We start from the raw sequence: 22,290 nt of genomic DNA, 5'->3' as shown, positions 1-22,290 counted from the left end.
TTTCTCTCCCATTTCCATTCTGGGCCTCATACACACTTGCTCCTAAACATTGTGATGTTCTCTCACTTCTGGGACTCTGTGCATTTTGTTCCTCTGCCTCAGATGCTCTTATGTACTTCTTCACATGAGTAAAATGTGTCTTCCCTTTGACATTTGCCTTGAGACTGGGTTCAGAGTACTTCCTTTGTGCACCTAACACTCTGTACTTCCCTATCAGGACAATATCAACTTAGATTATAATTGCCCAATTCCTTGTATGTCTTCTCCACTAATCCTGAAGTCTTTGAGACCAAGAATTATGTCTTACTCTTAGGGTGCTATGGTTTGAATATGGTTTGTCCCCACCTACACTCATGTTGAAATTTGCTCCCTGGTGTTGTGGTGTTGGGAGGTGTGGCCTAGTGGAGGGTGTTTGGGTTATGGGAGTAGATCCTTTATGAGCCTTTGGTGCCATTCTCTCCAGGGTTGAGGGAATTCTTGCTCTCACAAGAATGGATTATACTGAGAGAGTGAGTTGTTATAAAGGATGGAAGCTCTTCATCTTTGGCCCCTCACATGTGTCAGGTTCCCCATTGACCTACTGACTTGTCTTGACCCAGCACAAAAGCCCTCACCAGAAGCTAAGTAGATGCCAGCCTTATGCCCCTTGTACTTGCCAGCTTGTGGAACTGTGAGCCGCATAAATCTCTTAAATTACCTAGTCTCAGGTATTCTGCTATAGCAACACAAAACATACATTGTAGTTTCTTTAAGAAACTTTGTAGATCATACATTGTAGTTTCTTTAAGACAGTCTTAATTTCCAAGCGTCTCAGCCCCTCTTTCACTCTCTAATGTGTCCTGATTTGGATGATAAATTGTATGGTCACTCCACTTCATCATTGTATGCTTAGAGCCAGGCATTGGTATGTTAAGTGTCCTAGAGAGGCACTTAATGTAAATGTATTGAATAAATGGGCCTTAGCCTTCACGTTTGTAAGGACAATAATGGTTATCCTACCAGTGTCAGGTATTTATGCAAATATTGAAGCTATAGTTTCATAGGCAGTTTAGTATAGTCCCGTAGACGGTTTTTAAAAAATAAACATAGAAATGGACCGTTCTGGTCGTAAAGCTTGAAACTCACCAGATTCAGACAATGAGATGCCAGACCTCTCAAAAGATACCAAAGAACTGAAACTCACCAGATCATCACATCCATACAATGAGACACCAGGCCTGGGATTCATCAGATTGCTTCCTTACCCTCCCTGAGTTCCTGTTTTCACATACATAGTTACATTTCTTTCCTGCTACATAAACTCCTAATTTTAGTTGGTTAGTGAGATGGATTTGAGACTGATCTCCCACCTCCTTGGCTGCAGCACCCAATAAAGCCTTCTTTCTTGGCAATAATTGTTGTCTCAGTAATTGCCTTTCTGTGTGGTGAGCAGCAGGACCTAGACCAAACCCCGGTGTTTCGGTAACAGATTTTGGTTCCCTCATGGCTCAGTTGTCATAGGCTGGGTGTCTCAGAAGCCCTGTAAAATGCTGCCCATTTAATCTTGGCTGGAGGTCAGTTTCCATCTCGCTCTGGCCCCACCACGGCTGGCCCCAACTGTGTTCCTGATTGCCTTGGAAGAACTGCCTTTAAAATTTGACATCTGCATCCAGATAGGTGAGTGTCCTGTGTGGGCCCAGGCAGTGGGGTCTGCTCCTCTCAACTTGGGAAATTTTTAAAGGAATTTCCATTTGCAGATTGAATAAGTCCAACGAAGAGAGGGAAGCACCCTGACTATTTTGGTATAGATACTTCTGGGGGCTTGTTTGAAATTGTTGTGTGTGTGTCTGGGCAAGTGAATGTCTTTTGTGAGTCCCAGAGAGTGGGATCAGCTCTTCTTAATTTGAGAAATTCTGAAAGAATTTTTGTTTGCAAGCATGTTATAGATGGTCTGTGTAAGTCATATGTATTTTTTCCCACTTCTCTGTCTTTGTGCACATTCAGATAAAATAGAAAGTTGAAAAAGTTTAGATAGTATTCTTTAAAACCAAATAGAAAATTGAAGAAATCTGGCTAATTAACATTGCTCATAGTTAAAACTTAGTCTTGATGAAACAAGTACCAGGCTGTTTCAGGTTAGACATTCTTGGGACTTGTTTGTTACTGCAGCAGTTGGATTGTGTTTTGGTGATCGTGTGTGTGTGTTTGATACAGCCTTGGGAAATTCAAATTCAGTAAACTGATAATCTGTTTTTTTTTTTTTTTTGAGACAGAGTCTCACTCTCTCTCCCATGCTGGAGTGCAGTGACATGATCTTGGCTCACTGCAACCTCCATCTCCTGGGTTCAAGCAATTCTCATGTCTTAGCCTCCCAAGTAGCTGGGACTACAGGTGCATACCATCACACCTGGCTGATTTTTGTAGTTTTAGTACAGATGGGATTTCACTGTGTTGGCCAGGCTAGTCTTGAACTGGCCTGTTGCGATCCACCTGCCTCTGCCTCCCAAAGTGCTGGGACTACAGGTGTGAGCCACCTTGCCTGGCCTGATACTCTTTTGTAATACTCTTTGTCCCCAATATTCTTTAGAATCAGAAGCTTGCTGTTGAATGGGAAAGTGGGATGGAGTTCTATGTATTCAGGCATTTATGCTGCTGTTCTAAGCAGGATTGGGTCTGGTTAGTAGGTTGCAAGTGATGTTCTTCTCTGGTACTGTTTGGCCCCAGTGTTCTTTGGAGATTGGGGAGGTTTGGCCTTTAAAAATCAAACTGTCTTGGAAACTGCTTCACCCAAAAGTTTGATTCACAGCCTTCACTGGATTACTTATTTGGGCTAGCAAAGTTCAGCCATGTGAACATGTTCATACACTGGTGAGTTTGTACTGCTATCTCATGTCTAGAATTCCAAGGCAAAAGCTATTGAATCTTTGTGTGTGTGTGTATATATGTCTAGATGCATTTATGTGTAAGTACATTTATTATGTCCTATGTCTTGTCTACCCAATTGGCTTACAAATAAAAGAGTCTCATAAATTAAGTCCAAGCCATTGTCAAATTCACATGACCTAAGTAAATCTTTACTAAACAAGCTGGTTTTAAAATTATTGACAACATAAACATAGAAATGTCTTCAGAATTGTCACATATGTTTATGTATGGGTTTTACATTTGTCTTTGCTAGAAATTGTGAGATATCAGGGTTTGGCACAGAAGGTTATAAAACCATAAACCCAGCCAAAATAAAATGATCTTTGTGCAAATTTTTTGATAAGTAAGACTAATTTAATGTTGTTGGTTTAATGAAAACAGCTAAATCTTCTGAATTATTGGTGAGAATGCCCATGTAGTTAACTTTAAGGTTCTTAACTAGATAGATACCTGATATGCACAGGTTATAAAACAGATAACAAGGAAATGATATATAAATAATCTAGATAAACTGATAAAATACCTAAAATATAAATGAGTAAGTGCTCTAGGTGAACTTTTTGTGTAACTTAAAATTATTGTTGCTGATCATTAGATGCCTGAGTCATTTCCAATTATGAAAGGGTTATGGTATGGGGAAATATGTTTCTAGAAGTTGTGGAATTATTTGCATCCATAAAATGCTAATATCTGATAGTTCAGGATTTCTTGCTTCCTAGGGTTTCATAACAATTTAAGGTTACTGAGGATAAGAATTATACTTAATACAAAAAAGAAAAACAATGGAAACAAGTATTAGATACATACACCAAAAAATGTATAGTTAATACATAATTCTGTATATAAAATGTGCCAAAGGAGATGTGTTTGTAGTAAGAAAAATAATTGTGTCTAATTCAGAAGTTATCTAAAAGTTAATTTAAATTACAGACTTGAGAAGGTTATTTATGACAGAAGAAAGGAACCAGGAAGCAGAGGGGAGAGAGATGTGATGAAAGTTATGAATATGAAGATATGTTTTTGGAAAGGAAGGTATAAAGAAAGGAAAATTTAGGACAAGACAAAGTCCAAGCATGTTATAGATGGTCTGTGTAAGTCATATGTAGTTTTTTTCTTGTTTCTCTGTATGTCTATCTTTGTGAACATCCAGAGAAAACAAAGTTACAAAAGTTTAGATAGTAAAATATTCTTTAAAACCAGAAAGAAAATTAGAGAAATTTGGCTAATTAACATTGCTCATAGTTAAAGCTCTTAGTCTTGCTGAAGGTAAATTGAGAAAGATTCTTTTTTAATATAGTTAAGCATGAGGCCAGATTTAACATGGAGTCATTGTTCATAAATGTTTGCATTGCTTTGTTCCATACTCCATTTACTTTTCTGCATGGATAATACTAGCACTAAAGTACTTACTGGTCATATGCCTATAGCAAATTTCTTAATGGCACAAAAATGTATAGTGGTATTGGTGGACTTAAAGACATTAATTTGTATACTGGGAGCAAAATATCTATCGTGTTTTCTTAGAGGCTCTGGGTAACACTTTAGCCTCAAAAGTTGACTGAGTAGGAGAAAAATTGGGGGTTGGTTTCCTCTTTGTTTTTGCTTTTAATTTTCATTCATTTGCTGTTCTCCTTTGGGATTAACTTATATATACATATATATAAAATAATTGATGTTTTAAAGTTTTTATTGGAAGGCTTTTATTTGGCTCTATGAATAATCATTTTGTTTCCTATGCATTTCTAGCAAGTCATCATTTATTCTGTTTATTTAGAATTCCTAAGCTACCTTTGTCAAGCCTGCAAAAATTGATAGAGCACACTAGCCATTTAAAATTTGATTTTTTTTTTTTTTTTACCTCTGATGATCTAGAGATCTATAAGAGCTTTAAGTTTCCTGGTTAAACAACAACAACAACAACAACAAAAATCCAACAACAACAGAATCCCCCCAAGCCTCCAAAACCATTTATTAATTGATAACCAATAGTTAAGTATCAATTATTAATTAAGACTTATTTTTACAAGTTTGGAGCAGAAATCGTATATTATTAATTTTGTTATTTAAAAGTAGGTGAGAATAAAAATGTTTAAATGTTGTTTATTTCTAAGGTAATTCAATGCAATCAGCAATTTGAGTTGGTTTCAGATCTTTTCCTTTAGGTAATGAAGAAAAAATTGTGATATGGGTACAAAGTTTTAATGTTTAGGAAAGATTCACCTTGCCCTTAAGGAAATTATACTGATTGAAATTTCTCTCAAGCTAATTTAGTTGTGTTTATCATTATTAAAATTAAGTGATACTCACTTGGATTAAGCAACAATAAAAAAGTGAGACTTTCTAGTGAACTTTGATCCCAAACCATTTATCACTGATGGGCTTTCATGTGTGTATCTGAAAACAAAATAGGTACAAGTGTGGCACTGGTATGAAGATTTTAGTGATGAAAGTTACTTAATCAATTGTCAGTACTGTACCTAGAAACCAATCTTGGAAATGTGTGATGATCTTTTAAAATAGCTGAAAAGGAATTACTGTGTGCTTGTTCTTACTTTATCCTGTTTAGTTGTATAATATTTAAACAAAAGGAGATTTATTCTCATATTGAAGTTCCAAAACTGAGATTTGCATTTACCATTTTTTTTAATGATGGAGAGAAAAGTTGTCTTACTTTAATAAGTTTGGCAAAGGACCTACTACATTTTTGATGCTTTTGGTCACAGTTCTGTCATTAGAATGTTTGCAATTAGATATATGCAATGAGTAACCTAACTACTTTAATACAGAACTGCTGCAGGCAGTAACTCCCAAACAGGAAATCACAGTGTTTTAATTGGTGACATGTTAGAGAGAATGATAGGACTTTCTGTAGTATCAATATTCTATTAACAAATCCTTGTGCTGTTAAGTTACAGGGCTTTGACTCCCAGGTCTGAAAAAGGCACTCACTTCTGCTAAATCTTGAGCATTGACAACACTTAAAGCCTTGTCCTCAGACCCACCCCAAAGAAGTTGACAATAAAAATGAACTGCTTTTGTGAGACACAGGGCCAGAAATTACAACCATTCAATTCCTCTGAGCCCAGAGACTATGGCAAAAGAGGTGGACACATGAGATGGTAAGGGTCAATTTTGAGGGATAAGATTAGTTCAGAGTTTTTCTATAAATTAAACATTAATAGCAAAAGCACACTGATGGAAGGCCAGTATCTGGGCCTGTGTGTCAAAATAACAGGGTTTTCTTGGAGCATAGATCACTGTTTAGTAGAAAGTTGTAAAAGGTTATAAAAGGTTTATAGAAATCTTACCTTATGGTCAAAGTGATTAAAATCAGATAGATATATTTATAAGCCTTTATTAAAATTAGCTTTAACATAAATAATACACCATACAAAGGTAAAATTTGGTTTTCTCTTTTGAACGACATTTTCATGTAAGAGATAATAATAGATTTTTGTTTATCTTTTGGTTAAACGGGAAAAAAAAGATGGAGGAGAGACAGATTCTTTTTTTTCTTTTTGAGATGGAGTCTCGCACTGTTGCCCTGGCTGGAGAGAAATCGCATGATCTTAGCTCACTGCAACCTCCGCCTCCTGGGTTCAACTGATTCTTGTGTCTCAGCCCCCTGAGTAGCTGGCATTACAGGTACATGCCACCATGCCTGGCTAATTTTTTGTATTTTTAGTAGAGACGTGGTTTCACTATGTTGGCCAGGCCAGTCATGAACTCCTGACCTTGTGATCTACCCACCTCAGGCTCCCAAAGTGCTGGAATTACAAGTGTGAGCCACCATGCCTGGCCAGAGAGACAGATTTAGTTGGCCTCATTCTATCTTTATTAGGTCTCATTGTTTGGGAAACCGAGTCTCCTCCCTATCAAATGGTAAATGTTTGTGTATTATAATTTTGGCTAAATGAATGACGACTATTTTATAATAACCTGTGATTCTATTTTGTGGTATCAAGTGCTTAAACCTTTTATATTTGACAGATTTTCCAACAGCAAAATTTGAAGTTCTAAATTTAGTCTTTTTAACCTTAAACTAACTTTTGTTTGGATATTAGTTTTTCTGAAGTCCAAGAGCGACATACTAAGCTTATTGTTATGGTTAGAATTATGCAGGAAGCACTGTCAGTTCTGAGGTAGTGTTTAACTTCCTTTGGATTATATATATATAGATGTGTTGTTAATATGCATTCCAGGATTGTGTGAGAGTCCTAAAATTCTGATATGTTTTAATACATGCTGTCAGTAATAATTATGATTATTATGTTAAATTGTTGTATGCCACAGAAACAACCAAATTTCTTTGTCAACTGGGTCACTGGTTATGGCTATCCTAAGGCTTTCATTATCCACAATTGTGGTTTTCCTTTGATTCTTCTCAAAAAGTGACTTATAATCAGCTACAGTCCGGAGCTTGCTTCTTTGGAGGAGTTCACAGAAAGAACTCTTGAATGCAGGTTTTGGACAACTTTGGAGATTATGCTACCAGATTAGAAAACTTCCAGGACTCTAATTAAAAGACTGATATGTTTATAAAGATTGCTAACCCAATATGAAGCAGAACAGGAGTTGATTGCATGGACTGAACTAATGGAGGACAGAAATAATTTTTATGGCTTTTTTCTGTTAGAAATATTTTTCTTTTTCTGTTTGATTCTTTTTCTTTTTCAGAGATTAGAGAATTTTTTTGAATTATTTATAGTTTTGAAATACATTTTAAATATATTGAGTAGAGAATATACATATGTACACAAAATTCAAGTCATAGTTCTCTGTCTCTGCTTAATTTCTCCAGAATTTGTAAACTATTTATGAATATTCCTAATTCATGGCAATGTGTTTGTTTGCATACATTTAACCAAGAACCTGTTTGCTTTTAAAATGGAGTACAGTTAAGGAACTGATTATTTCCCCAGAGCTTTGACTAAAATGGCCTTGTGAGAGGTTCCAGTAAAGCCAATTTAGGAGAACCTACATGGACAATGATTCTTGCTGCATTTAGCGTAATCAAGCCAAGTATGTGGGACTGAAGCCTGTTTTACAGGTGGGTTCATCTTGCTGTGGTTCATCTTTGGTGGGTGTAGGGGACTAGACAGAGAAAGACTGCATTTTAGAAGAAAACTGTAGTATTAGATTAACCTTTGATTCTTAGGTGGCCACGTGGTCACCCCTGGTATGGAGTTGCCCACAGCACCTCTCCTCAGCATGAAGCAGTCAGAAAGATCATCAGCCAGATTTCCGATGATTGAGGACTTGATAAATAGAAAAGGGGAATTGAAATCAACCCAATAGTTCCATAGACAGTTCTTTTCGATAAACATAGAAATTGACCCTCTGGTTTTAAAGCTTGAAACGTACCAGATTCAGACAATGAGATACCAGGCCTCTCAAAATGTATCAAAGAACTGAAACTCACCAGATTATCACATCCAAACAATGAAATGCCAAGCCCCTCATTCATCATAATTGCTTCCTTACCCTTCCCGAGTTCCTGTTTTCCCATCGTAGTTACATTTCTTCCCTACTATATAAACCCCTAATTTTAGTTGGTCAGGAAGATGGATTTGTGACTGATTTCCCATCTTCTTGGCTGCAGCACCCAATTAAAGCCTTCTTCCTTGGCAATAATCGTTGTCTCAGTCATTGGCTTCCTGTGTGGTGAGCAGCAGGACCTGTACTGAACCTCTGGTGTTTGGTAACAATATGAAACTATAGCGAGATAAATCATGAGAAATTGCTTTGGAAGATGCTGTGTACTAAACAATTGTAAAATGCTCATTAAAACATGGATACATGTTCTCTAGCACTGTACACTGAGAGGGCCTAGGAACAGTGACACTCCAATAGCAATAGCACATAACACCCAGATCTTGGTTTCTAAATGCAAGTTTCCATTAAATAGAGCCAGGACTTCTTGGAGAAATGGCTAATCCTAGGGCGGAGGTAGGGAAAGTACAAGATGTCCCCTAAAAGAAGGAGGTCCTCTGGAAGTGATGGGGATGTGCTGAAAGGATTCAGAAGCCAGCTGGAAGGGGCTCCCACTGACTAAGTTGGGCACAATTTGGGCATCAAATAGCCATGGTAATGAATATAATCCACTGAATAAAATAGAAAACTGTAAGTCTATATTGATATAAACAAGTGCTAAACTGTGTATTTACACAGCCTAAAAGTAGCTGCCTGCAAAATATTGGTTACAAATGAAAAAAAGAGTAACCTTCTACTGCAGGAACCTGGTGGACTCCATCTTTACCAAAGTAAATAAGGCAAACTGAGATTGTATGCCAACTGATAGGATGAAATGAGAAGATTGCATCATCACTTCGTGATATTTCTGACAAAGGTGCATGACCTGTATCAAGTAACGAGGAAACACAGACAAATAAAAATTAAGAGACGTTCTACAGCATTAGTGACCTGTAATCTTCAAAAAATGTGTTGACAGCATGAAAGTCAAGGACAGGCTGAGGAACCACTGCTCACTGAAGGAGACTTGAGAGATGTGACAACAAAATGCAATGTGTGATTCTGGACCAGGTCCTTTGGCTGTTAAGGACATCATGGGTACCGTTGGAGAAACTTGAATAGGGTCTAAGGATCAGGTCATTGCAATTCCCTATCTCTTTTCTATGTGGCTTACACATGTTAATTCATTTAATCTTCACAACAACCCCATGAGGAAGGAACTGTTGGTTTACAAATGAGAAAGCTGACACACAGAGAGATGAAGTAACTTGCCCAGCGTCATACAGCTGGTAGGTAGCGGAGCTGGGTTGTCTGGGTTCTGGAGTCTGGGATCTTACCACTGCATTATACTGCCTCTCAACAAACAAACAAAGCTGAATATATTGTGAGTCAGAGAGTAACTTGTGCTAATGGAGAAAACTAAAGTAGGGAGTCCAGTGGGTTGGGTTTGATTTAAATGAGTGCTGAAAGGGACTGAAGACAGAGCCCTGAGAAATTGTTCATCTCACCCATGAAATCAACCTTAAGAAAATCACAGGCAGCATTAACCATGGTCTTGCCCATCACTCAGCTCAGTGTAACAAGATATGCAGAGTCAAATCTACAAAGAGTGTCACTGATGTTCTGTGCTGAGAAAATAGAGATGAGGAGATCAGTACAAACAGGAGGGACAATAAGGATGGATTCTTGGCCTTATTGATACCCAGTTCAAAGGGAGGACAGGATGACACCATGCATAGCCCAGGCTGTCTGTGAGTGTGGTTCAGAGTCAGGGTCCTTGGGGTCAGATAGAGGGCTTGTTCTGGAGGCAGCAGCTCTAGGAAGAGCAGTGCTGTCCCAGGAAGGAGAAAACCAGGAAGGGCGCTCATGGCCTTGTCCCAGAAGGTGACAAATAAATGAAGCCAACCCAAGGATAGACAGGAGAGTGGTGAGGGCTGTGGGTTGCAGAGAGAAATGCACTCAGTCCCAAAGCTTCCAGATGGCAGTTTTAACAACACATTTGGCTTTATGTGTTATTCATTCTAAGTAGAATTTTCAGTTCTTGTTGGAATACAAGTTCTCCTAACTTGTTCATCTGAGAAAGCATGGCTTCTTCCTTGCTTCTGCTCTGCAACACAGCAAAATAAGGCAGAACACATGGAATTTATTTCCTTATGGTATTTGCCTGTGTAACTCACAAGAAATTTGACATTGTTCTCGTGGACTCTTGCAAGAAACCAGCCCTTCTGCTTTGATTCTGGAAAGATTTTTGGAAGGATATGTCTTGGTAGTGATTTGTAACTTTTCTTTTTGCCTGAAAAGTCATGAGTCTCTCATTTTAAAACTTCTATTATTTTTTTCCTTCACCTTGATGTCTTTTCTACCCCACTTTGCTTTAGATTATTGCCTTGATTTGTTTTTCCTTCTTAAAGACATATAAACCATGTCTGTGATTATCACTATGTAAAATAGTATCTGTCTCTAGGTAGAAAATAATGGCTTTAAACACCATCTATATGCTGATAACTCCCAAACTCATGTCTCTAATTTCAGCCTCTTCCTGAACTTCAGGCTCAACATGGCTGCCCTGCAGCTTTTCTAGGACAGGTGATAGACTTCTGAAACTTAACTTGCCCAAGCCCTTCTTGGCTCCTCCCCAATTCAGGCCCTGACCCTGATTCTGTCAAGGTGTTCTCCATCGTGTAGGTAGGCATCTCTTTCCAGTCAATTATTCAGGCCAAAATTCTTTATTTGGTCACCCTTGATCCTTTTCCTTTTCACACATCTTACATGTGAAAAGAGTAAATTCCAAAGGTTCTTGCATCATGATACATCTACAATCTTTTCCCACCCCTCTACAACTGCCACTGCAGCCCAGGTGTCGCTCAATCCTCACCCGGAATAATGCAGTAAACTCCTACCCAGTCCCTTGTTTTTGCCCTTATCCTCTCTGGATACCAGCCAGGATATTCTTTGCAAATTATGAGTCAAATTATGTCACCCCCTGTTCTACATTCCCCCAACATCTCTTCTCTGTTCCAGACTGAGTTTCCCCATCTGTAAAATGGGGCCACTATTTCCCCTCACATGAGTCTGTTTACACAGTGAGATGAGGTAGGGAAAGTGCTAGTCCTGCTAGTAACATGTGCAGGTTCGGAGATCTGTTGACAAATGGAGACCTGAATTCCCATGTGTAAAGATTTAAAGTCTTAAGCTACAAAGTGTTGGGTTAAAATATGTTCTGTCTTTATACCTTGACACATAGTTACAACATAATTACATACAGAAATATATGTAAGGCAATTATTTTTATAGACCTGAAAGATGGCACAACTTCAAGGACAGCTAAATATAATGATGATTTTGCATGTCCAGGTGTGCTGTTGATAGGCCAGCCATGTTTGGGTGAATAATCAATGTAAGAATATATCATTCTGGGGGGCGGAGCAAGATGGCCGAATAGGAACAGCTCCAGTCTCCAACTCCCAGCGCGAGTGACACAGAAGACCGGTGATTTCTGCATTTTCAACTGAGGTACTGGGGTCATCTCACTAGGGAGTGCCGGACAATCGGTGCTGGTCAGCTGCTGCAGCCTGACCAGCGAGAGCTGAAGCAGGACGAGGCATCGCCTCACCTGGAAGCGCAAGGGGGAAGGGGATCCGTTTTCCTAGCCAAGGGAACTGAGACACACAACACCTGGAAAATCGGGTAACTCCCACCCCAATACTGCGCTGTAAGCATACAGGCACACCAGGAGAATATATCCCACACCTGGCCGGGAGGGTCCCACGCCCACGAAGCCTCCCTCACTGCTAACACAGCAGTCTGCCGCGATCTATCCGCAAGGCAGCAGCGAGGCTGGGGGAGGGGCGCCCGCCATTGCTGAGGCTTAAGTAGGTAAACAAAGCCACTGGGAAGCTCAAACTGGGTGGAGCTCACAGCAGCTCAAGGAAACCTGCCTGCCTCTGCAGTCTCCACCTCTGGGGACAGCGCACAGCTGAAGACCAACAGGGGAAGTAGCGGGAGCCGGTGCAGACGCGAACGACTCTGTCTGACAGCTTTGGGGAGAGCCGTGGATCTCCCAACACGGAGGTTGAGATCTGAGAACGGACAGACTGCCTGCTCAGGTGTGTCCCTGACCCCTGAGTAGCCTAGCTGGGAGAAATCCCCCACTAGGGGCAGTCTGACACCCCACACCTCACAGGGTGGAGTACACCCCTGAGAGGAAACTTCCAAAGGAAGAATCAGACAGGTACACTCGCTGTTCAGCAATATTCTATCTTCGGCAACCTCTGCTGCTGATACCCAGGCAAATACCCAGGTCTGGAGTGGACCTCAAGCAATCTCCAACAGACCAACAGACAGTCCTTCTGACTGTCAGAAGGAAAACTATCAAACAGGAAGGACACCTATACCAAAACCCCATCAGTACGTCACCACCATCAAAGACCAGAGACAGATAAAACCACAAAGATGGGGAAGAAGCAGGGCAGAAAAGCTGGAAATTCAAAAAATAAGAGCGCATCTCCCCCTGCAAAGGAGCGCAGCCCATCGCCAGCAACGGATCAAAGCTGGTCAGAGAATGACTTGGACGAGATGAGAGAAGAAGGCTTCAGTCCATCAAACTTATCAGAGCTAAAGGAGGAATTACGTACCCAGCACAAAGAAACTAAAAATCTTGAAAAAAGAGTGGAAGAATTGACAGCTAGACTAATTAATGCAGAGAAGATCATAAACGAAATGACAGAGATGAAAACCATGACACGAGAAATACGTGACAAATGCACAAGCTTCAGTAACCGACTCGATCAACTGGAAGAAAGAGTATCAGCGATTGAAGATCAAATGAATGAAATGAAGCGAGAAGAGAAACCAAAAGAAAAAAGAAGAAAAAGAAATGAGCAAAGCCTGCAAGAAGTATGGGATTATGTAAAAAGACCAAATCTACGTCTGATTGGGGTGCCTGAAAGTGAGGGGGAAAATGGAACCAAGTTGGAAAACACTCTTCAGGATATCATCCAGGAGAACTTCCCCAACCTAGTAGGGCAGGCCAACATTCAAATTCAGGAAATACAGAGAACGCCACAAAGATACTCCTCCAGAAGAGCAACTCCAAGACACATAATTGCCAGATTCACCAAAGTTGAAATGAAGGAAAAAATCTTAAGGGCAGCCAGAGAGAAAGGTCGGGTTACCCACAAAGGGAAGCCCATCAGACTAACAGCAGATCTCTCGGCAGAAACTCTACAAGCCAGAAGAGAGTGGGGGCCAATATTCAACGTTCTTAAAGAAAAGAATTTTCAACCCAGAATTTCATATCCAGCCAAACTAAGTTTCATAAGTGAAGGAGAAATAAAATCCTTTACAGATAAGCAAATGCTTAGAGATTTTGTCACCACCAGGCCTGCCTTACAAGAGACCCTGAAGGAAGCCCTAAACATGGAAAGGAACAACCGGTACCAGCCATTGCAAAAACATGCCAAAATGTAAAGACCATCGAGGCTAGGAAGAAACTGCATCAACTAATGAGCAAAATAACCAGTTAATATCATAATGGCAGGATCAAGTTCCCACATAACAATATTAACCTTAAATGTTAATGGACTAAATGCTCCAATTAAAAGACACAGACTGGCAAACTGGATAAAGAGTCAAGACCCATCAGTCTGCTGTATTCAGGAGACCCATCTCACATGCAGAGACATACATAGGCTCAACATAAAGGGATGGAGGAAGATCTACCAAGCAAATGGAGAACAAAAAAAGGGGGGTTGCAATCCTTGTCTCTGATAAAACAGACTTTAAACCATCAAAGATCAAAAGAGACAAAGAAGGCCATTACATAATGGTAAAGGGATCAATTCAACAGGAAGAGCTAACTCTCCTAAATATATATGCACCCAATACAGGAGCACCCAGATTCATAAAGCAAGTCCTTAGAGACTTACAAAGAGACTTAGACTCCCATACAATAATAATGGGAGACTTCAACACTCCGCTGTCAACATTAGACAGATCAACGAGACAGAAAGTTAACAAGGATATCCAGGAATTGAACTCATCTCTGCACCAAGCGGACCTAATAGACATCTATAGAACTCTCCACCCCAAATCAACAGAATATACATTCTTCTCAGCACCACATCGCACTTATTCCAAAATTGACCACATAATTGGAAGTAAAGTACTCCTCAGCAAATGTAAAAGAACAGAAATTATAACAAACTGTCTCTCAGACCACAGTGCAATCAAACTAGAACTCAGGACTAAGAAACTCAATCAAAACCGCTCAACTACATGGAAACTGAACAACCTGCTCCTGAATGACTACTGGGTACATAATGAAATGAAAGCGGAAATAAAGATGTTCTTTGAAACCAATGAGAACAAAGATACAACATACCAGAATCTCTGGGACACATTTAAAGCAGTGTGTAGAGGGAAATTTATAGCACTAAATGCCCACAAGAGAAAGCAGGAAAGATCTAAAATTGACACTCTAACATCACAATTAAAAGAACTAGAGAAGCAAGAGCAAACACATTCAAAAGCTAGCAGAAGGCAAGAAATAACTAAGATCAGAGCAGAACTGAAGGAGATAGAGACACAAAAAACCCTCCAAAAAATCAATGAATCCAGGAGTTGGTTTTTTGAAAAGATCAACAAAATTGACAGACCACTAGCAAGACTAATAAAGAAGAAAAGAGAGAGGAATCAAATAGATGCAATAAAAAATGATAAAGGGGATATCACCACTGACCCCACAGAAATACAAACTACCATCAGAGAATACTATAAACGCCTCTACGCAAATCAACTAGAAAATCTAGAAGAAATGGATAATTTCCTGGACACTTACACTCTCCCAAGGCTAAACCAGGAAGAAGTTGAATCCCTGAATAGACCAATAGCAGGCTCTGAAATTGAGGCAACAATTAATAGCCTACCCACCAAAAAAAGTCCAGGACCAGATGGATTCACAGCTGAATTCTACCAGAGGTACAAGGAGGAGCTGGTACCATTCCTTCTGAAACTATTCCAATCAATAGAAAAAGAGCGAATCCTCCCTAACTCATTTTATGAGGCCAACATCATCCTGATACCAAAGCCTGGAAGAGACACAACAAAAAAAGAGAATCTTAGACCAATATCCCTGATGAACATTGATGCAAAAATTCTCAATAAAATACTGGCAAACCGGATTCAGCAGCACATCAAAAAGCTTATCCACCATGATCAAGTGGGCTTCATCCCTGGGATGCAAGGCTGGTTCAACATTCGCAAATCAATAAACGTAATCCAGCATATTAACAGAACCAAAGACAAGAACCAAATGATTATCTCAATAGATGCAGAAAAGGCTTTTGACAAAATTCAACAGCCCTTCATGCTAAAAACGCTCAATAAATTCGGTATTGATGGAACGTACCTCAAAATAATAAGAGCTATTTATGACAAACCCACAGCTAATATCATACTGAATGGGCAAAAACTGGAAAAATTCCCTTTGAAAACTGGCACAAGACAGGGATGCCCTCTCTCACCACTCCTATTCAACATAGTGTTGGAAGTTCTGGCTAGGGCAATCAGGCAAGAGAAAGAAATCAAGGGTATCCAGTTAGGAAAAGAAGAAGTCAAATTGTCCCTGTTTGCAGATGACATGATTGTATATTTAGAAAACCCCATCGTCTCAGCCCAAAATCTCCTTAAGCTGATAAGCAACTTCAGCAAAGTCTCAGGATACAAAATTAATGTGCAAAAATCACAAGCATTCTTATACACCAGTAACAGACAAGCAGAGAGCCAAATCAGGAATGAACTTCCATTCACAATTGCTTCAAAGAGAATCAAATACCTAGGAATCCAGCTTACAAGGGATGTAAAGGACCTCTTCAAGGAGAACTACAAACCACTGCTCAGTGAAATCAAAGAGGACACAAACAAATGGAAGAACACACCATGCTCATGGATAGGAAGAATCAATATCGTGAAAATGGCCATACTGCCCAAGGTTATTTATAGATTCAATGCCATCCCCATCAAGCTACCAATGAGTTTCTTCACAGAATTGGAAAAAACTGCTTTAAAGTTCATATGGAACCAAAAAAGAGCCCGCATTGCCAAGACAATCCTAAGTCAAAAGGACAAAGCTGGAGGCATCACGCTACCTGACTTCAAACTATACTACAAGGCTACAGTAACCAAAACAGCATGGTACTGGTACCAAAACAGAGATATAGACCAATGGAACAGAACAGAGTCCTCAGAAATAATACCGCACATCTACAGCCATCTGATCTTTGACAAACCTGAGAGAAACAAGAAATGGGGAAAGGATTCCCTATTTAATAAATGGTGCTGGGAAAATTGGCTAGCCATAAGTAGAAAGCTGAAACTGGATCCTTTCCTTACCCCTTATACGAAGATTAATTCAAGATGGATTAGAGACTTAAATGTTAGACCTAATACCATAAAAACCCTAGAAGAAAATCTAGGTAGTACCATTCAGGACATAGGCATGGGCAAGGACTTCATGTCTAAAACACCAAAAGCAACGGCAGCAAAAGCAAAAATTGACAAATGGGATCTAATTAAACTAAAGAGCTTTTGCACAGCAAAAGAAACTACCATCAGAGTGAACAGGCAACCTACAGAATGGGAGAAAATTTTTGCAACCTACTCATCTGACAAAGGGCTGATATCCAGAATCTACAAAGAACTCAAACAAATATACGAGAAAAAAACAAACAACCCCATCAAAAAGTGGGGAAAGGATATGAACAGACATTTCTCAAAAGAAGATATTCATACAGCCAACAGACACATGAAAAAATGCTCATCATCACTCGCCATCAGAGAAATGCAAATCAAAACCACAATGAGATACCATCTCACACCAGTTAGAATGGCAATCATTAAGAAGTCAGGAAACAACAGGTGTTGGAGAGGATGTGGAGAAATAGGAACACTTTTACACTGTTGGTGGGATTGTAAACTAGTTCAACCATTATGGAAAACAGTATGGCAATTCCTCAAGGATCTAGAACTAGATGTACCATATGACCCAGCCATCCCACTACTGGGTATGTACCCAAAGGATTATAAATTATTCTACTACAAAGACACATGTACACGTATGTTTATTGCGGCACTATTCACAATAGCAAAGACTTGGAATCAACCCAAATGTCCATCTGTGACAGACTGGATTAAGAAAATGTGGCACATATACACCATGGAATACTATGCAGCCATAAAAAAGGATGAGTTTGCGTCCTTTGTAGGGACATGGATGCAGCTGGAAACCATCATTCTTAGCAAACTATCACAAGAAGAGAAAACCAAACACCGCATGTTCTCACTCATAGGTGGGAACTGAACAATGAGATCACTTGGACTCGGGAAGGGGAACATCACGCACTGGGGCCTATCATGGGGAGGGGGGAGGGAGGAGGAGGGAGGGATTGCATTGGGGAGTTATACATGATATAAATGATGAATTGATGGGTGCTGACGAGTTGATGGGTGCAGCACACCAACATGGCATAAGTATACATATGTAACAAACCTGCACGTTATGCACATGTACCCTAGAACTTAAAGTATAATAATAAAAAAAAAAGAATATATCATTCATTGCAGGCTATTTATTTACTCAATATTATTGTGTTTTCTTCATTTTAACACTAACTTTATTTACACAATTAGGATTTTTATGTAATTTGTGTTCTATTGACAGTAAAGCAAATGTTGTTAAAGTTTTCCTGTAAAAGCATCAGAAAATCAATATGTTAAGCTTTATGGGACATTTGTCTCTGTCATGACTACTCAGCTCAGCTGTTGAGGCACGAAAGCAGCCACAGACAAAACGTAAAAGAATGGGCTGATTCCGTTCCAATTTAACTTTAGTTACAGAAACAAGTGGCAGGCTGGATACTTACGGTGGGCATAGTTTGTGCATCTCTGATTTAAAGGATTTAAAAAATGCAATTGTATTCAAAATATGCAAATCTGGATGTACTGCAGTTTAATCAAAATGTAATTTAAAATAAGTGTAAAAATAAATCAGTTCTTATATATGTTTTAACAGATTTTTCTGATAAAATATTCAAAACTATTAAACTTAGAAGAATATAACACTTAGAATAAGTGTAATTAATAAGTATCCAATTTTGAATGAAAATTGTTCAAATAAAGTTGAAAATTTTAATTTTTTTCCCATAAGTTATTGGGTTACAGGTGGTATTTGGTTACATGAGTAAGCTCCTTAGTGGTGATTTGTGAGATTTTGGTGCACCAAAATAGAGTATACACTGCACCCTATTTGTAGTCTTTTATCCCTTGCCCCCTCCCACTCTTCCAAGTCCCCAAAGTCCATTGTATCATTCTTATGACTTTGCATCCTCATAGCTTAGCGCCCTCATGTCAGTGAGAACATACGATGTTTGGTTTTCCATTCCTGAGTTACTTCACTTAGTATAGTCTCCAATCTCATCCAGGTCACTGCAAATGCTGTTAATTCATTCCTTTTTATGGCTGAGTAGTATTCATTACACACACACACACACACACACACACACACACACACACACACACACACACATATATATCACAGTTTCTTTATCCGGTCATTGATTGTTGGGCATTTGTGTTGATTCCACGATTTTGCAATTGTGAAATGTGCTGCTATAAACATGCGTGTGCAAGTATCTTTTTCAAATAATAACTTCTTTTCCTCTGGGTAGATACCCAGTAGTGGGACCGCTGGATCAAATGGTAGTTCTACTTTTAGATATTTAAGAAATCTCCACACTGTTTTCCATAGCGGCTGTACTAGTTTACATTCCCACCAGCAGTGTAGAAGTGTTCCCTGATTACCGCATCCATGCCAACATCTGCTGGTTTTTGATTTTTTGATTATGGACATTCTTGCAGGAGTAAGGTGGTATCGCATTGTGGTTTTGATTTGCATTTCCCTGATCATTAGTGATGTTGAGCATTTTTTCATGTTTGTTGGCCATTTGTGTATCTTCTTTTGAGAATTGTCTATTCGTGCCCTTAGCCCACTTTTTAATGGGATTTTTTTTCTTACTGATTTGATTGCACTGGTTGTAGATTCTGGATATTAGTCCTTTGTCAGACGTATAAATTGTGAAGATTTTCTCCCACTCTGTGGGTTGTCTGTTTACTCTGCTGACTGTTCCTTTTGCCATGCAAAACTCTTTATTAGGTCTCAGCTATTTATCTTTGTTTTTATTGCATTTGCTTTTGGGTTCTTGGTCATGAAATCCTTGCCTAAGCCAATGTCCAGAAGGGTTTTTCCAATGTTATCTGCTAGAATTTTTATGGTTTCAGGTCTTAGGTGTAAGTCCTTGAGTTGATTTTTGTATAAGGTGAGACATGAGGATCCGGTTTTATTCTCCTACATGTGGCTAGCCAATTATCCCAGCACCATTTGTTGAAAAAAGTGTGCTTTCTCCACTTTTTGTTTGCTTTATCAAAGATCAGTTGGCTGCAAGTACTTGGGTTTATTTCTGTGTTCTCTATTCTGTTCCATTGGTCTATGTGGCTATTTCTATATCAGTACTATGCTGTTTGGGTGACTATGGCCTTATAGTTTAGAATCAGGTAGTGTGATGCCTCCAGATTTGCTCTTTTTGCTTAGTCTTGCTTTGGCTATGCAGGCTCTTTTTTTGGTTCCATATGAATTTTAGAATTGTTTTTTCTAATTCTGTGAAGAATGATGATGGTGTTTTGATGTGGATTGCATTGAATTTGTAGATTGCTTTTGGCAGTATGGTCATTTTCACAATACTGATTTACCCATCCATGAGCATGAGATGTGTTTCCATTTGTTTGTGTTGTCTATGATTTCTTTCAGCATTAGTTTGCAGTTTTCCTTGTAGAGGTCTTTCGACTCCTTTGTTAGATATTTTCCTCAGTATATATATTTTTTGCAGCTATTGTAAAAGGGGTTGAGATACTGATTTGATTCTCTGCTTGGTCGCTGTTGGTGTATAGAAGAACTATTGATTTTGTACATTAAACTTGTATCTGGAAACTTTGCTGAATTCTTTTATCAGTTCTAGGAGGTTTCTGGAGGGGTCTTCAAGGTTTTCAAGGTAAATGATCGTATCAGCAACAGTGGCAATTTGACTTCTTTACTGGTTTGGATGCCTTTTGTTTCTTTCTCTTGTTTGATTGCTCTGCCTAGGACTTTCAGTACTATGTTGAAGAGGAGTGGTGAGACCGGGCATCCTTGTCTTGTCCCAGTTTTCAGAGGGAATGCTTTCAACTTTTCTCCATTCAGTATTATGTTGACTTGTCAATAATATGTGTCATAATATGTGGGTTTGTCATAGATGGCTTTAATTACATTAAAGTATGTCCCTTGTATGCTAATTTTGCTGAGAGTTTTAATCATAGAGTGTTGCTGGATTTTGTCGAATGCTTTTTCTGAATCTATCGAGATGATCATGTGATTTTTGTTTTTAATTCTGTTTATGTGGTGTGTTACATTTATTGACTTGCGTATGTTAAACCATCCCTGCATCCCTGGTATGAAACTCACTTGATTATGGTAGATTATCTTTTTGATATGTTGTTGTATTCGGTTAGCTAGTATTTTGTTAAAGATTTTAGCATCTATGTTCATCAAGGATATTGGTTTGTAGTCTTCTCTTTTGGTTATGTCCTTCCCTGGTTTTGGTATTAGGGTGATGCTGACTTCATAGAATGAATTAGGGAGGGGAGGGTTCCTTCTTTCTCTATCTTGTGGAATAGCATCAAAAGGGTTAGAACCAGTTTTTCTTTGAATGTCTGGTATAATTCTGTGAATCCATCTGGTCCTGGACTTTTTTTGTTGTTGGTAATTTTTAAATTACCGTTTCAATCTCACTGCTTGTTATTGGTCTGTTCAGGTTATCTAATTCTTCCCGATTTGAGCTTGTATTTTTCCAGGAATTTATTCATCTCTTCCAGGCTTTCTAGTTTATGTGTGTAAAGGTGTTCATAGTAGCCTTGAATGATCTTTTATATTTCAGTGATGTCAATTGTAATATTTTCTGTTTCATTTCTTAGTGAGGTTATTTGGATTTTCTCTCTTCTTTTCTTGGTTAATCTTGCTAATGGTCTGTCAGTTTTATTTATCTTTTCAAAGAACCAGCTTTTTGTTTCGTTTTGTTTCAACTTCATTTAGTTGTGCTCTGATCTTGGTTATTTCCTTTCTTCTGCTGGGTTTGGGTTTGGTTTGTTCTTGTTTCTCTAGTTCCTTGAGGTATGACCTTAGAATGTCAGTTAGTGCACTTTCAGTCTTTTTGATTTAGGCGTATAGAGCTATGAACTTCCCTCTTAGTATCACCTTTGCTGTATCCCAGAGGTTTGGGTAGGTTGTATTATTGTCATTCAGTTCGAATAATTTTTTTTTTTTTTTTTTTTTTTTTTTTTTTTTTTTGAGATGGAATCTCGCTCTGTCACCCAGGCTGGAGTGCAGTGGTGTGATCTCAGCTCATTGCAATCTCCACCTCCTGGTTTCAAGCCATTCTTCTGCCTCAGCCTCCTGAGTAGCTGGGACTACCGGCACCTGCCACCACGCCTGGCTAATTTTTTTTGTATTTTTTTCGTAGAGATTGGGTTTCACCGTGTTAGCCAGGATGGTCTCAATCTCCCGACCTCGTGATCTGCCCGCCTCAACCTCCCAAAGTGCTGGGATTACATGTGTGAGCCACCGTGCCCGGCCCAGTTCAAAGAATTTTTAAATTTCCATCTTGATTTAGTTTTTGACCCGGTGCTCGTTCAGGGGCGAGTTATTTAATTTCGGTATATTTGGATAATTTTGAAGGTTACTTTTGGAGATGATTTCCAGTTTTATTCCACTGTGGTCTCAGAGAGTGCTTGATATAATTTCAATTTTCTTAAATTTATTGAAGCTCATTT

The sequence above is a fragment of the Rhinopithecus roxellana genome, chromosome 9 (assembly GCF_007565055.1).
Source record: "Rhinopithecus roxellana isolate Shanxi Qingling chromosome 9, ASM756505v1, whole genome shotgun sequence".
Taxonomy (NCBI): Eukaryota; Metazoa; Chordata; class Mammalia; order Primates; family Cercopithecidae; genus Rhinopithecus; species Rhinopithecus roxellana.
Note: the sequence above shows the minus strand (reverse complement) of the source record.